A 13,867-nucleotide genomic window follows, 5' to 3' on the forward strand; every position below is an offset into this window, starting at 1 on the left:
AAGCTGGCCAGGAATTAGAGTTCAGACAACTTACAGTTGGCATTTCTGGCACCATGATGCTATTGGCTGGGCCTCTGGCGTGGCACCTGTGCTGGGTGGAAGGCAGCACGACCACCAGGATCCTCATGCTGCTCCTGTGAGCCCCATTCCTCCCCTTTGTCTCTACATGAACCCAGGTGGCCTGTCCTTGACAATACTCCCAATATTTCTTACAGGATGGGGCTGGAGTGAGGCTCTTTCAAAGGTTGGTGGCACCAAAGAGTGGTGGCAAACTTGACCATCTACTGCCAACTTCCTTTTCTCACTGTAGAAACCATGGATCCAGGGCAATTCTCTCTGTGTGGAGCTGTGCTGGCTTGTGGGAGGGGTGGCATGGTCAAAGAGGACCCTTCTCTTTCTGTGCAATCTGTCTCTGTCCTCTAGTCCAAGGGAGCTGAGTCCCACTCCTGTGTTCTGAGATACTCACGGTGGTATTCTTGGCTGTGGATAGTGTGAGGAGAGTAAAAGTGGACACCTCCTATTCTGCCGTCTTAGTGATGTGACATTCATAGTCTAACTTTCACATGTGCAGCAATGCAGAGCGTATATCCTTAAATAAGTTCCATCACCAGATTGCCATGTGGCATTAGGACAGCAACGTGGCTGCAACTCTCTCTCTCTCTCTGCTTCCCCATACAGCTAGTAGAAGGTGGCAAACAGGGCTTATTGAGCTTTCGGAAGAGAGTAGCTTTAGGAAATTGCATCTTGCTCCCTAACTACCATGTTCAAGATGGAGTTGAATCCAATATTCACTGGAAATAAATAAAGGCTGTAATCCCCAGGAAATGGATCCTGACTGAAAACAGTTTAAAGCAAATGATGAAATCATGTCACAACTGACGCTTTGGGAAAATACAGACCTGGAAAGTTTGTGACGGGTTATTTTCTAGACTAAACAAAAGCATTTTAGGCACATTTAAAATGGTGCCTGGAATAATAAGAAGCCAAATATGCTTTAAAAGAAATCAATAATACTTCAAATGGTCATTAACTCATGGAGTAAACATTTTTGAATGCCTGCTATGTGGAAGCCCTGAGCTGGGTGCTGGGAAAGGGCTGGGAAAGAAAAAAGGAAAAATTGTCTGAGGCTATCAAGGCAATCAGGAAGGTTTAATTTTTTTAAAAGTAATTAACTTTAAAGAATGAAAAAAAGTTGTTAATTGGAGTTGAGGTGTGGAAAGGAAACTAGGAGATAAGAAAAAAGAAATTCAATGCAGAGGACACCACAGGAGTGAAAAGTGACAGGGAGGTCAGCTCCAGAGGAGAGAGAAACCCAGGGTCAGATCCCGGAGATGTGGGCACAAGCACTTGGATATACTGCTTTTCAGGGACTTGTCTCACTCTCCTGCTAAACGCCTTATAGTCTTTCTCCATTAAAAATGCCTAGTTTTATTAACATGGCATTCAAAGCTCTTCAGCCCTGCACCTCGCACAGCCACCCTCCGAGTGTCTCTGAGCCCCACTCTGGCTTAGCCTCTCCTCTGAGTCCTTACAAAACTGTGAGTACCATCTTCCAGCTTTTTGTGTTATCCTAGGACTGGAAGGTCTGAAGGGTGACACCACTTCTCTCTCATTCTCTGCTGTATTCTAGTACCACGTTGGTTTCCTGCCACACAGTAGATGGTTGAAGAACATGGCTCCAAGAAGGGCGACAGGCTGGTACCCTCGAAAGAAGCAGGCTTGGGCAGACAAGACCACTCCAGTGGACCCCACGCTGCTCTCAGATCATTCCCACCTCTGTCCCCTGTGCATCAGGAAGGGAGATCCCAGATTCTTTCCCATTACTGTGCTTTCCTGACATACTTAATCCTTTTAGAGAGGTAATCAATTTTGCCTGAAACTCTGTCCATAGTGGAGATGGAGGACGCACATGGGCTCTACTCCATGAGTGTGGACACCTCCTCGTGGCTGAGAGTCTTTACTAGATGGCATGTTGGTCCATGGAACTGCATTCTGTACAGTCCCACTGAGAGGTGTGGGGGCAGGCATCTGTGGTGATCATTCATCACCCTGCCCACACAGCAATTTTAACTTACTTGCCGGCAGTGTTTCCTTTCATCTACAAACTGATAGTTCACCAGGGGGCTGGCAGGCTGACTAATATATGTAGTGTTATTGGTGGCTGCTTAGAAACCCTGTTTCCCAGAATCATGTAAATTGTATTATTTTGACTCCCACTTACGAGGTGTGACTTCTGTTAACTTTTTTTTGCCAAACTCCCTTCCTTTTTCTTTGTCAAGCTTTCAAAGCCCTCACGTCTCAGTGGGACTCAGAAAATCACTGAGGATGTTATTAGGGCATGTGTATTTTTATGTATAATATAATCCATAAGTAGCGTGCATGTCACAGGGAGAAACCTAGCCACCCTTTTCTGTTGGAAATTATACATGAAATATTTAAATAGGAGAGGGTAATTTGTGTTGTTGGTGTTGTGATGTAGCTAGGCAGAGCTTCCTGACACAACACCACTACCACACACATGAAGCTGCTTCCCGATGCCTCACTAGGTGGACGTCATCTGATAGGACTGGACTTCCAGAACTCAAGGCTTCCACAAAGCGTGGACGCAAAGGATGCTGTGTTTTTCATGGACAATGAATCCACTAAACAATTCCAAAATGATGATTGATTGGAGGTACTTACTGGGACTCAAATTTCCATGCTTTGATTGGAATGTTAGCTTCTTGGGGAAGGAACAATGTTTTATGTATGTTTATGTTCCCTTTGGTGTGTAGCACTGTTTCTCGTATTAAACAAGTATTCAATGGAGGTTGAATTTAATTGAATATAAGTATGTTAAAGACAGAACATGCAGTTAAAGAGATATGATACAAGACTTTTAGATATTAAAATGTACAACATCAACACCTCAACAGAGATATCCTTCCGGGGTACAGAGATGATGGTGATACACTATCTAAATCACGTGCGCCATCTATATCAGATCCTTCACAAGCAAGCTTAGATAGAGGCAGATGTGTAAACAAGCAATAGACATGCTCCCACTCCAAAGGCCTTCTGGACATTTCTAAAAATTATCAGAGAATGACGATTGGGACTACTGTGGATGCTTATATGACTGTGGTACAGATTCTTATGTTGAGGAAGCCAGCCCAAAAGTCAAGAGCAATTTACCTTGCTTGGGGCGGGACTGTTACTTTCCAGAAAGCTATTTGACAAGAGAGAAGAGAGCGCCTGCATGTGGAACAGACTGACCCTCTGCAAGACACCTCCCCTTCACCATTGCAATCAAGGGGAGGCCGAGAACTCTCTGCATTCTGGGCAATGTCTTCCCTACGCCATTTTTCCATGTCCTACGACGTACCAACAGCTTCTCCATCACTATGTGCCTGGGGATCATGTGGACTAATTCCCTCATGCCTTTGTCCCAAATCAAATCAGTCATACCAGGAAAACAACAATTGAACCTCATACCCAGGGTTCTAATCCCTGGTGCTTTTTCTGACCCATTTTATAACCCTCTGTCTTGTTTTATTCTGGCTACTGTAACAAAGTACCTTAGACTAGGTAATGTATACACGATATAAATTTACTTCTCACAGTTTTGGAAACTGGATTAAGTGTGTCAGGAAAGCACAGTAATGAGGAAGAATCTGAGACCTTACTTCCTGATGCACAGGGGACAGAGTTGGGAATGATCTGAGAGCAGCGTGGGGTCCACTGGGGCAGTCTTGTCCACCTGAGCCTACTTCTATCGAGGGCACCAGCCTGTCACCCTTCTTGGAGCCATGTTCTTCAACCATCTACTGTGTGGCAGGAAACCAACGTGGTACTAGAATACAGCAGAGAATGAGAGGGAAGTGGTGTCACCCTTCAGACCTTCCAGTCCTAGGATAACACGAAAAGCTGGAAGATGGTACTCACAGTTTCGTAAGGACTCAGAGGAGAGGCTAAGCCAGAGTGGGGCTCAGAAAAGACCCTGAAAGAGGGTCTTTTCTGGAGAATAAGGAAACGTTAGCATAATATAATAGAGAAGGAAAGAGGAGGAGAGACTATTTCAGGGAGAAGAAACTGCATGTGCAAAGGCCAGGAAGTGAGAGCACACGGTGTGTTCACAGAACTGGAAGTTCAGTGTGGCTGGGTCAGGGACTGCCTGTGTTCCCAGGGAGGGTCAGCCGAGGAGGGTGGTGCTCAGAGACACTCGGAGGGTGGCTGTGCGAGGTGCAGGACTGAAGAGCTTTGGATGCCATGTTAATAAATCTGGGCGTTTTTAATGGAGAAAGACTAAAGGGCGTTTAGCAGGAAAGTGAGATAATTCCCTGAAAAACCATATAACAAAGTGCTTGTGCCCACATCCCTGGGAATCTAACCACTAGGTTTCAACTCCCACCTTTGGTACTTGTTAATTATGACTCCTGGGAGAAGGTATCTAACCTCTGGCACCGAGTAATCATGATATAAACCTCCTAGAAAAGATTAGCATTTTCATTATTACCTGGGTCAAACCCAACAGGCTTAATTCCCTTCTTGCTTTGTGAAGCCTGGCCATTTATTCCTGCATCAATTCCAAGAATCTAATATTGAAAACAAACTCCCTTGATTTTTGGAATTCAGGGTAGTCATGTGTTATTTTTCCTACAACTTTCTATAGAAGCCGCAGACACAGCCTTACAATCACTTCCAGGTAGAGTCCTCGGACATGTCTTCACCCACTTTAGGGAAAACCAGAGTTTCCAAAGCTTGTGTGGCCAAAACCTTCTCAACCTTTTGTGCTTGGTGACTCTTGCCCAAACTCTCGGGTGTCAGACCGTCTTCAGCTTTCTTCCAGTTAAAGCCCTGCCCTCTAACACCATTTATAAGGCATTTCTGCCAAAAATCAGAACCCAAAATATATCCAGCCTCTGTGTCTAACCACCTGTCTACAAGAAAAACGGTGAACAAATATTTTAGAGGATATCATGACAGTCCAATCTTAATAACCCAAATTGTGATAAAGTCTGCAGGACTAATGATCTTGTATCTTCACCAAAAAAATTTGTAAAGAAAAAATAAAGAACAAGGGAATCTATAGATCAAAGTAATCTTACAAGACATTCCAACCCACTCAATGTGCAGCATTCTTGGACGCTGATTAGAACTAACAAAGCCCCGTCAAAAGAAAAATAAAGAAAGAACAGTCATGAAAATTTGAAGTCTAAATACTTCAAGAGATGTGATGATTGGATTATAGCTATATTTTAAGATATATTTTAGAGATTACAAATTACTTATAAGTGAAATGATACATAGATTGTTTTCAAAATATCTGGTGGTCAAAGGGCTTAACGAGATGGGCCAGAAATTAATAATTGTCAAACTGGTGGGGGGGGGTAATGTGGGAGTTTATTATTCTATTTTTTCACTTTTGTCTATATTTGAAGTTTTCCCTAATAAAAAGCTAAAACTCCCCAAAATGCAAAAGTACCTTAAAAATAATTGGAAGTTCCTTCCATCAAAACACACTGAACCAATACCACTTGAAAGCACCATCCTTCCCAGAGGATTTTGCGAATCAAGGAGGACTGGTAAGGCTTTCACAGCAATGACGGTCATGGCATCACAGGAGTCTGCACAGGTGAATGGAAATCGACTACCCACAAAGGCCACTGCGTCACCACCCAGAAGCTTGTTAGAAAGTCAGCATGGCAGGCTCCATCCTACCCAGAGCCTTCCCTGTGATGGATATGCCCATTAATCATTGAGGCTCAGTCAGCTGAAAGCCAGGAAGGACTCCATAGCATTGCTTTATTTAAACTGAGGCCACAGTGCATGGAGGAAGAGAAGGAGTGTGGAAGCGTGCGTATAAAACTGTGCAATGTACATAACAGCTGTTTCTCCTGTCTTCATTCAGTGTGTGTTCACATATTAGGCACATGCCACACAAAGGGCGGCTTTACATGCTGAGAATATTGCAATATTTAAAGCAAACAGAAGTCTTTGACCTCGTGGACTGTAGAGTTGAACAGTTACCAGCTAACTCATACTGAATGCTTAATAAGTATTAAGAATCGTTCTAAGCACTCTATAGCCATAGTTCCCAAGATGAAAAGAGGTTATCAGCTGGAAAAAAATACTCAAGAATCACAGGGTTAAAACGTGGCATTAAACCTCAAGCAGGTCAGCCTAACCGTGCAAGCAGAGAGGACTAGCATTTCTACTCTGTCCATTACATGCTGTACCTCTTGCCTTGACCTGGGCAGAGTAGCCCAGGGCATCGTCACTCCCACAGGCTGCACTCACGGTGTTCTATTCAGCACAACATGTTCCCCAGTTCCTGGAATCATCACTGTGGCCCAGTTCCACCGAAATGGAAGAGAGCAGATACACTTCCACATCTCCTCCATGCCGGTACCTTACAAAGAGCACTCCAAACAATGTCACGAAGCGAATCTCTCAAGAAAAAATTCCGAATTCACCAATCAAGTAACTTGTCCAACATCACAAAACTTGCCAGGGCCACGCTCCTCTAGACGTAAAGTCTAGTGGTTCTCAAACTTAGTATGTATTAAAATCACCTAGAGGGGTCATTAAAACACAGATCTTTGAGCCCACCTGGGATTTCTGAGTCTATAGATCTGGGCTGGGGTCTGAGAATTTGCATTTTTAACAGGCCCCCTGGGTGAAGCTGTTGCTACCACTTTGAGAACCACTGCCTTGGTACACACCTGACTTCTTTACAGAATAGTCTGCTCCCTCTGCCATGAAATGGTCCTTCTAATATTTCCTAGTAGCTAATTTATCAGTTAACATAATGATAACACAACAAATTTACTCCAAAATGTAGAACGGCTCAACTGCGGTTTATTTCGCACTTACTGGTCAGTCCAAGGCAGAAGCTTTGGTCAGCACGCAGGTGTCTGTAGCTCTGCCCCAAGTGGACACTTGGGGACCCAAGCTGAAGGAGCTTCTAAAATCTTCAGTGTGTATCTTCCAAGATCATCTTGGCCATCTTCATGTCAACCATCTGGAAGGAATAAAATGTTTGGAGACTCAGGAGCAGAAATTCTGTATCCATCGGGCCTGGAATGTCACAGGGAGAACACTGTCTTTGCTGGCCACAGTCCCGTGACTGCACCACAGCTACTGTGTTTCCCCAAAAATAAGACTATCCAAAAAATAAGCCCTAGCAGGATTTCTATGCATTTGTTAAATATAAGCTCTACCCAGATAATAAGACCTAGTGATGCATTTTGGCATGGAGAGGAAGACATCCCCTGAAAATAAGCCCTAATGTGTCTTCTTGAGAAAAAATAAATATAAGACAGTGTCTTATTTGGGGGGAAACATGGTGGCTGCATGAGAGGCATAACGTGCCTTCTAGTCTTGTGCCCAAAAAGAAGAGAAAATAGACTTTGATGAGCGTCTTTCAGTCTCTGTCTCCAAACCCTGTTTATTTTGCTATCTTTTCCCCACTCTTCTTGCCTGTAGTAAGAGCTCAAGTTCTTTGGGCAACAAATACTTACTAGTACATATGGGCCAGGAAATGAGCTGATCCTAGATATTCCTACAATAGTAACTACAGTGTGATTTCTTGAAGCTTGCCAGGTATCTAAGACTTCACATCAGATACACAAACACAATGACCATCAGAGCACTGAAGAAGCAGTGCGGTTGTTACAGGAGCCGTCCTAATCGGAGCCCGGGCTCGGGGAGGTGTGAGGGTGTAAAGGAAGGTCCCCCTGAGGAAGGGCCGGTTACAAACGGGCCTGGAGGAACAGGCATTGGCTGGGCAAAGCCTGGAGGGAAGAGGCCACAAAACATTCTGTCCCAAGCAGAGGGAGTAGCAGGTGAGAGAACCCCAAGAGCTAAAAGCCATGAATCCTTTGAGGAACGAGGTCTGACCTGGTTCTGACTTGGAGAGTGACAAGGGGAATGGCTGAACAGGGCTGCAGAGGCAGGCAGGACCTCGCAGTGATGCGGAAGCCCAGGCGCTTATCTAAGGAACGTTCAGGGAGTGCCTTCTGTGGCGTATGCAGCTGTTAGGTGCTGAAAATACAGGAGTCTTAACACCCGAACCTAGTCCCTACCCTCATGGTAATTATAGCTTAATGGGTAAGACATTAAACAAATAATTACCTATAAAATGAAATAGTGCAGTTTATTTAATGGCCATATGAGATAAGGATATGGCGGCCTGAAAGCATTTTAATGGGGAGCTAACTACGTCTGAAGCTTCAAGAACATCTTCCTTGAGGATTGATCACAGGCGTATCCTGGAGAATGATTACGTTTACAGGGACAAAGTGATTCTTGTTGCATTTTACACATGAGGGACAAACACTTGCTGAGACATCCATGACGGGTCCGTGGCAGGGCAGACACGTGACCTGTGTCTGTGCGACTCTGGTTTCCGTCATCTTTCCATGACTCTGCAGAAGAGCGTCATGAGTATACAGGCCGTATTGTAAAGAGCTTTGTGCGTCCTAAAACTAACACCCATGAAGCCAGCAAACCAAGTCCTGAGGCTGCTTCTAATTCTCTGTGCTTTCAGACTGAAATAGTCCTGCTGACTGCTGGGAGGAGCCAGACTGTGGGCTGTGCCTCAGTAAGCACAGAGTGAGTGAGCGGGAGAGTGAAGGCGTTTGGGAGCAGGCACCCTACTGGGCAGTATTCAGGTATAACTGTCCGACCAACTACCAATCCCCTGAATGCTACTTTTATCCAGCCTGTGCCTCTCCATCTGGTCCATCAGCCCATCAAGAATCTGTCAAACGCCTTGCTGAGATGCAGACAAATGTCAGCACAGATTTCCCATCTCCCCTTCTGCACACTTGCTTCACCACCCTTCCACTGCTATGGGAACCCCACAGAAAACAAGAAAAGTCAACCACTGAGGTTAAGCAGCTGAGCAAAGGGGAGATGTGTTCCTCCGAGGGCTGCTTGTCAGAAGTGTTGTTAAGATGCCGCCCTGTCACAACCAGCCAAGTGCAGTCTCTCACACAAGACACACTGGGCCGCGTGTGACGGCGCCTTAAATTCCCACGTGAGCTCTGTCACTACCCGCCCAGTCGTTTACTGGACTCATGCTTCTCAGCACCACTGAGCTGGCTGAGGAAAGCGATGTGTGTTTCCGTCATTTGATGACCCGACATCTACTGGGCACACACTCACAGTCAGGCTCCACAGCAGAGGAGCCAAGAGCCTTTCCCTCGAGGGACTCGTTCTAGCAAGAAGAACAGACGTGAAACAGACACTTATTCAGAAAGTGATAAAATCAGGCACAAAGGAGAATATCATGAGTCCCACACGGAGGAGTCAGAAGAGATTTCCACACAGGGGATAAGACCTGGCCAGGTCTCAATCAAAGAGTGTGAGCTACAAGTCAAGGAGAGGATGCACGGAGGCTGGGAGAGCTTTCCACGCAGGGGATAAGACCTGGCCAGGTCTCAGTCAAAGAGTGTGAGCTACAAGTCAAGGAGAGGATGCACAGAGGCTGGGAGAGCTTTCCAGGCAGAGTCACCACAGAGCCCCCAGGGAACTGGCTACATGCAAGGAATGGTGAGGAAACCTGCGTGTCCAAAGTGATCTGGGGATGGCGGGAGCTGCCAGCAAATGTGCTCGAGGGGATGGCTGTGCTGATACTGTGTCAAATGGTAAAGTTTTTGGTATCCTGAATACTATTCAGGTCTCCTGAAAGCACGGAAGGCTACTGGAGACTTTTAAGGCAGAAATTACACATTAAATTCATATTAACTTCAAAGAATGAGATCCCATATGTTTGAGACAATCCAAACTCATCCAGCTGGTAAATAATAGCAAAAGGCTTCACCATCCTATGTCTTGTTAGTTATGTGAACTTCAGTAATTAAGCCTTTGTAAGGCTCCTCATGGATAAAATGGATATAATGAAATTTCACACCTCAGGTTTGCCTAGAATCACTACAAATTCAGTAAATATGAGCTGTGCTGATAGTTTTCTATATCTAAAGCTACTATTTAAAAGATTCCTGGACATTGTGTATTATTAACATCTATAATAATAATGATTATATTTATTGAGCATTTACTATGTGCCAGGTAATGTTTACTTTATAAATATTTTAATTTGTGTAACATCCCTAAGGGATAGACATTGTAATTTCTATTTTATAAATGAGGTTCAGAGACACTAAATAACTTGTCCTAGGCAACAAGTACTTAGTGAGGCCTGGACTGAGAGTGTTTGCTCCATTCCACTGCACTTTTCTTGGCTTAAATAAAAGGCAGCCTCCCATCCTCCTGCAAACCCCTGAGCCTGTGCTATTCTCCAGGCCCTGGTTTAATTGCAAGACAGGAACTCTCTTCCATGGGGGCTCAAGCAAATGCCGTCCTTCCTCTGCACTTGCTGCTTCAAGAGCCCTGAAGAAGCAAAGATTCTTTACCACGAGAGTCCACTCTCACCTTACCCTGCCCTCTACGCCTTCCAACCAGACGTTCCCAGATCCTCCTCCATTTCCACCTTTCACTTCGGGCATCAGGTGCACAGCACAGATCTGGTACCTTAGACCATGTTGTATTTTGGGTGAAGGTCATCTGGACAAATAGAATCTTGTGCCTTCAAATGGAATTTGAGATTCAAGAACACATCTGAATGTCTGTCCATTTTGGGGGTGGGGGCCAAGAAGAAAATTCTTCTAGGACCCCCATGATTGAGCCTTATAACTATAGACCTTGAATTTGAAGGCAGCTGAGTAGTTGGCTAGCTATTATAAATGTCTATTTGTTTATCATTTAGGAATTATTGATACCACCAAGGCCTCACAATAGGAATTCCCAGAGGGAATAATGAGTGAGCTCCAGGAGCAAAGTGGCGTGACTCCCTCACTCTGAATCTGTAACAGCTGGGGTCAGGCAGATGGACCAAGAACGCCACACTTCTGCTTCCAGGTGGAGCTAATTTATCCAGGGGCCATGTGGCTCGGTGGTAACAAGGACATTGGTGTGAGAATGGACATTGTGCTAAGGGAACTGGTTTGCAATCAGACAGAATCAGTTTTGAATTCTTTTTTTAACTACATTATCTGGGTGTGGTTATTTAACTTTTTATTAACTTTAAGCTTCCTCATTTGTAAAATGGAAGAATTCATATTTTTCAGGGCTATCATGAAAATTAAATGAAACAGATGTGAAGTGTCTATAGCAGCACCCTACACCCAGAAGGAACCCAGTGAAAGGAAGCTTCCTGTCCTATTACACAATAATCTCATACCTTCTCTGACCACACTGATCAGATTTAACTAAAGAGTGGGCAAGTCTCCATCTCACAAGCTGCTGTGAAGACACAGCGTAATGGTTCGAAAGCAACTTATGAAAGAAAACTATAGCATGGGTGTTCCATTGTTTTCCTTTTGAATTATTTATGAAGTGTTTGATAACAGGAATTGAGATCTGCCGGAATAAAAGCTATGACTTGATGTTTGCTACATCGTACTTGAAAAAGTTGAGTAGCTGGAGAAAACATTATTTCCCAAATTATGTTCTCGCTTAATGATTTAATCACTAAGGATACATGTTAACAATTGCTCTAAATAAGCTCTCGAAAGAAAAATATACTGCTTGTCACCACCCACCCAACAATCTGTAGCTTGGTTTTTTGGAATTAAATGGTCATTTAGGAAAAAAGAAAATCACCTTGTAGGAGAAGCCCAGGGAAGAGAGAACAGAAAAAAAAAAAAAAAAAAAAAAAAAAGCTTCATGTAATGAACTGAAATCTGGGACTGAAAGACAGGGAGGATTTTCCTTCCTGGTGTCCACAGTGTCCTCAGGAGAAAATACTACCGGTCAGCGGAACCCTGAGCACAAGTATTTCAAACTCAGCAAGGGTCTTAGAATTTTATCTAGCCCATTACCCAGAAGCTAGTGAAGGTGCAGAAATATTAAAGAATTAAGATTATACAGCTAAAAGTGGTGAAGAGGAAACTCTAAGCAAACCTCAGCTCTGCACTTTCTGTTGTTTTCAGTGAAAGGAATAGTCCTGCCTATAACTTCATAGTTCCCATACGTTCCATCAGTACCCGTAAAGAATTGTCTCAGATTCCAAACTCCTTGTAGACAGGAATTGTGGCAGAAACTATTGGTTATGTTAACAGCCACCCAACCCGACTGATAAAGGCTTGAATTTGTTCAGGAGGTGAGTGGAAGTACTCAGAGTGCGTTTGCAGTGAAGCTTATGAAGCTGAATCTCCACTTGGTCATAAAGGATAATCCTTCGACATAATTGCATAGTATATTTGCTAATATACATTTGAGGCCTTGTCTTTTAATTAAAAATTTAATTTTTAATGGATATTGGGCCATTTGTTTGTTTATAGACTGTGTTTTATGGAACCTGTCCATTTCGCCTGTGTTTCCTAACTCATTGACACCAAGTTTTTGTAATATTCCCCAAGTCTCCTTCTAATACCCTTAGAGTACGTAGTGGTGTCACCTCTCTTATTCATGATATTGGTGAATTTTGCCTTCTCTTCTTCTCTTTTCTTTTCCTGATAGGTCTGGGAATTGTCAATGTCATTGATCTTCTTAAATGACTTTTGGTTTCATTGATTTTCCTAATTGATTGTCTGGTTCTCTATTTCACTGATTTCTGCTCTGATATTTATTAATTCTCGTCATCTGCTTACTATGGATTTCATTTGCTCTTCTATTTACAATTTCTTAAAGTAGAAGCTGAGATCATTAATCTGAAATTTTTCCTCTTTCTTAATATATTTAGTGTAATAAATGTCCCTGTAAATTCTGCTTTAGTAATTTCCACAAATTCTGCTGTGCTGTGTTTTCATTTCATGCAGTTCATGATATTTTCTGATGATACTTTTGCTAACATTTTCATCCCATGGGCTATCTAGAAGTATGTTATTCAGTTCCCAAATATTTCAGGAATTCCAGACATTTTTACATTATCGATTTATAGTTTAATTCCACAGTGATCAGAGAACATACTTTGTATGAATGCAATCACTTTAAAAATTATGAAAATATTGTTTTATGGCCAGACTATGGGCTATATTGGTGAATGTTCCATGTTCACTGGGTAAAAACGTATACTTAGCTTTTGTGAATAGAGTGTCCTATAATGTTGAAAAGTTCAAATGTGTTGATAGTACTGTGCAGACTTCATATATCTTCACTGATTTTTGTCTGTGTGTCCTATCAGCTATTGACAAAGGGGCACTGCAGCTCAAGCATGATGGTGGACATGTCCACTTCTCTCTGCAGTTCTGTTGTTCTTTGCTCCATGTATTTGAGTGTTCAGGATTAATGTTGCATAAATCTTCAGGGTTACCATGTGCCCTCAATAACTGGTCCCTTTATTATTATAATAAAATTATCTTCCTTATCCATGATAATATGCTTTGCTTTCAAATCTACTTTGACATTAATACAGCTACATAATCCTTCTTTTGATTAGTGTTAGCATATGTTTGTTGTTGTTGTTATTGTTGTTTTTGCAGATTTGGCCAGGGCTGGGTTTGAACCCACTACCTCTAGTATATGGGGCCGGCGCCCTACTCCTTTGAGCCAGAGGCACCACCCAGCATCTGTACTTTTAACCATCTTTTAATCTATCACATTTGTGTCTTTCTGTTTAAAGTGAGTGCTTTTCAGAAAGCATAGAATTAAGTCTTCCTAATTTATCTAATATGGCAGTCTCTATCTTTTAATTGGATATTAGACCATTCACACTTAATGATAATAATCATGTGGTTGAATTTAAATCTACCTTAACTTTCATAATTCCTTACTCTACAGTAACATCCTTCTCCTTCCCATCTTTGTGCAAAACTCCTAGCTTAGTAAAGGGAGGAGATGCAGAAATAGCAAATGTTTATGTTAAAGATCAGCTATTCTC

Source organism: Otolemur garnettii, unplaced genomic scaffold (assembly GCF_000181295.1).
Source record: "Otolemur garnettii isolate 467f Iridium unplaced genomic scaffold, OtoGar3 scaffold00010, whole genome shotgun sequence".
Taxonomy (NCBI): Eukaryota; Metazoa; Chordata; class Mammalia; order Primates; family Galagidae; genus Otolemur; species Otolemur garnettii.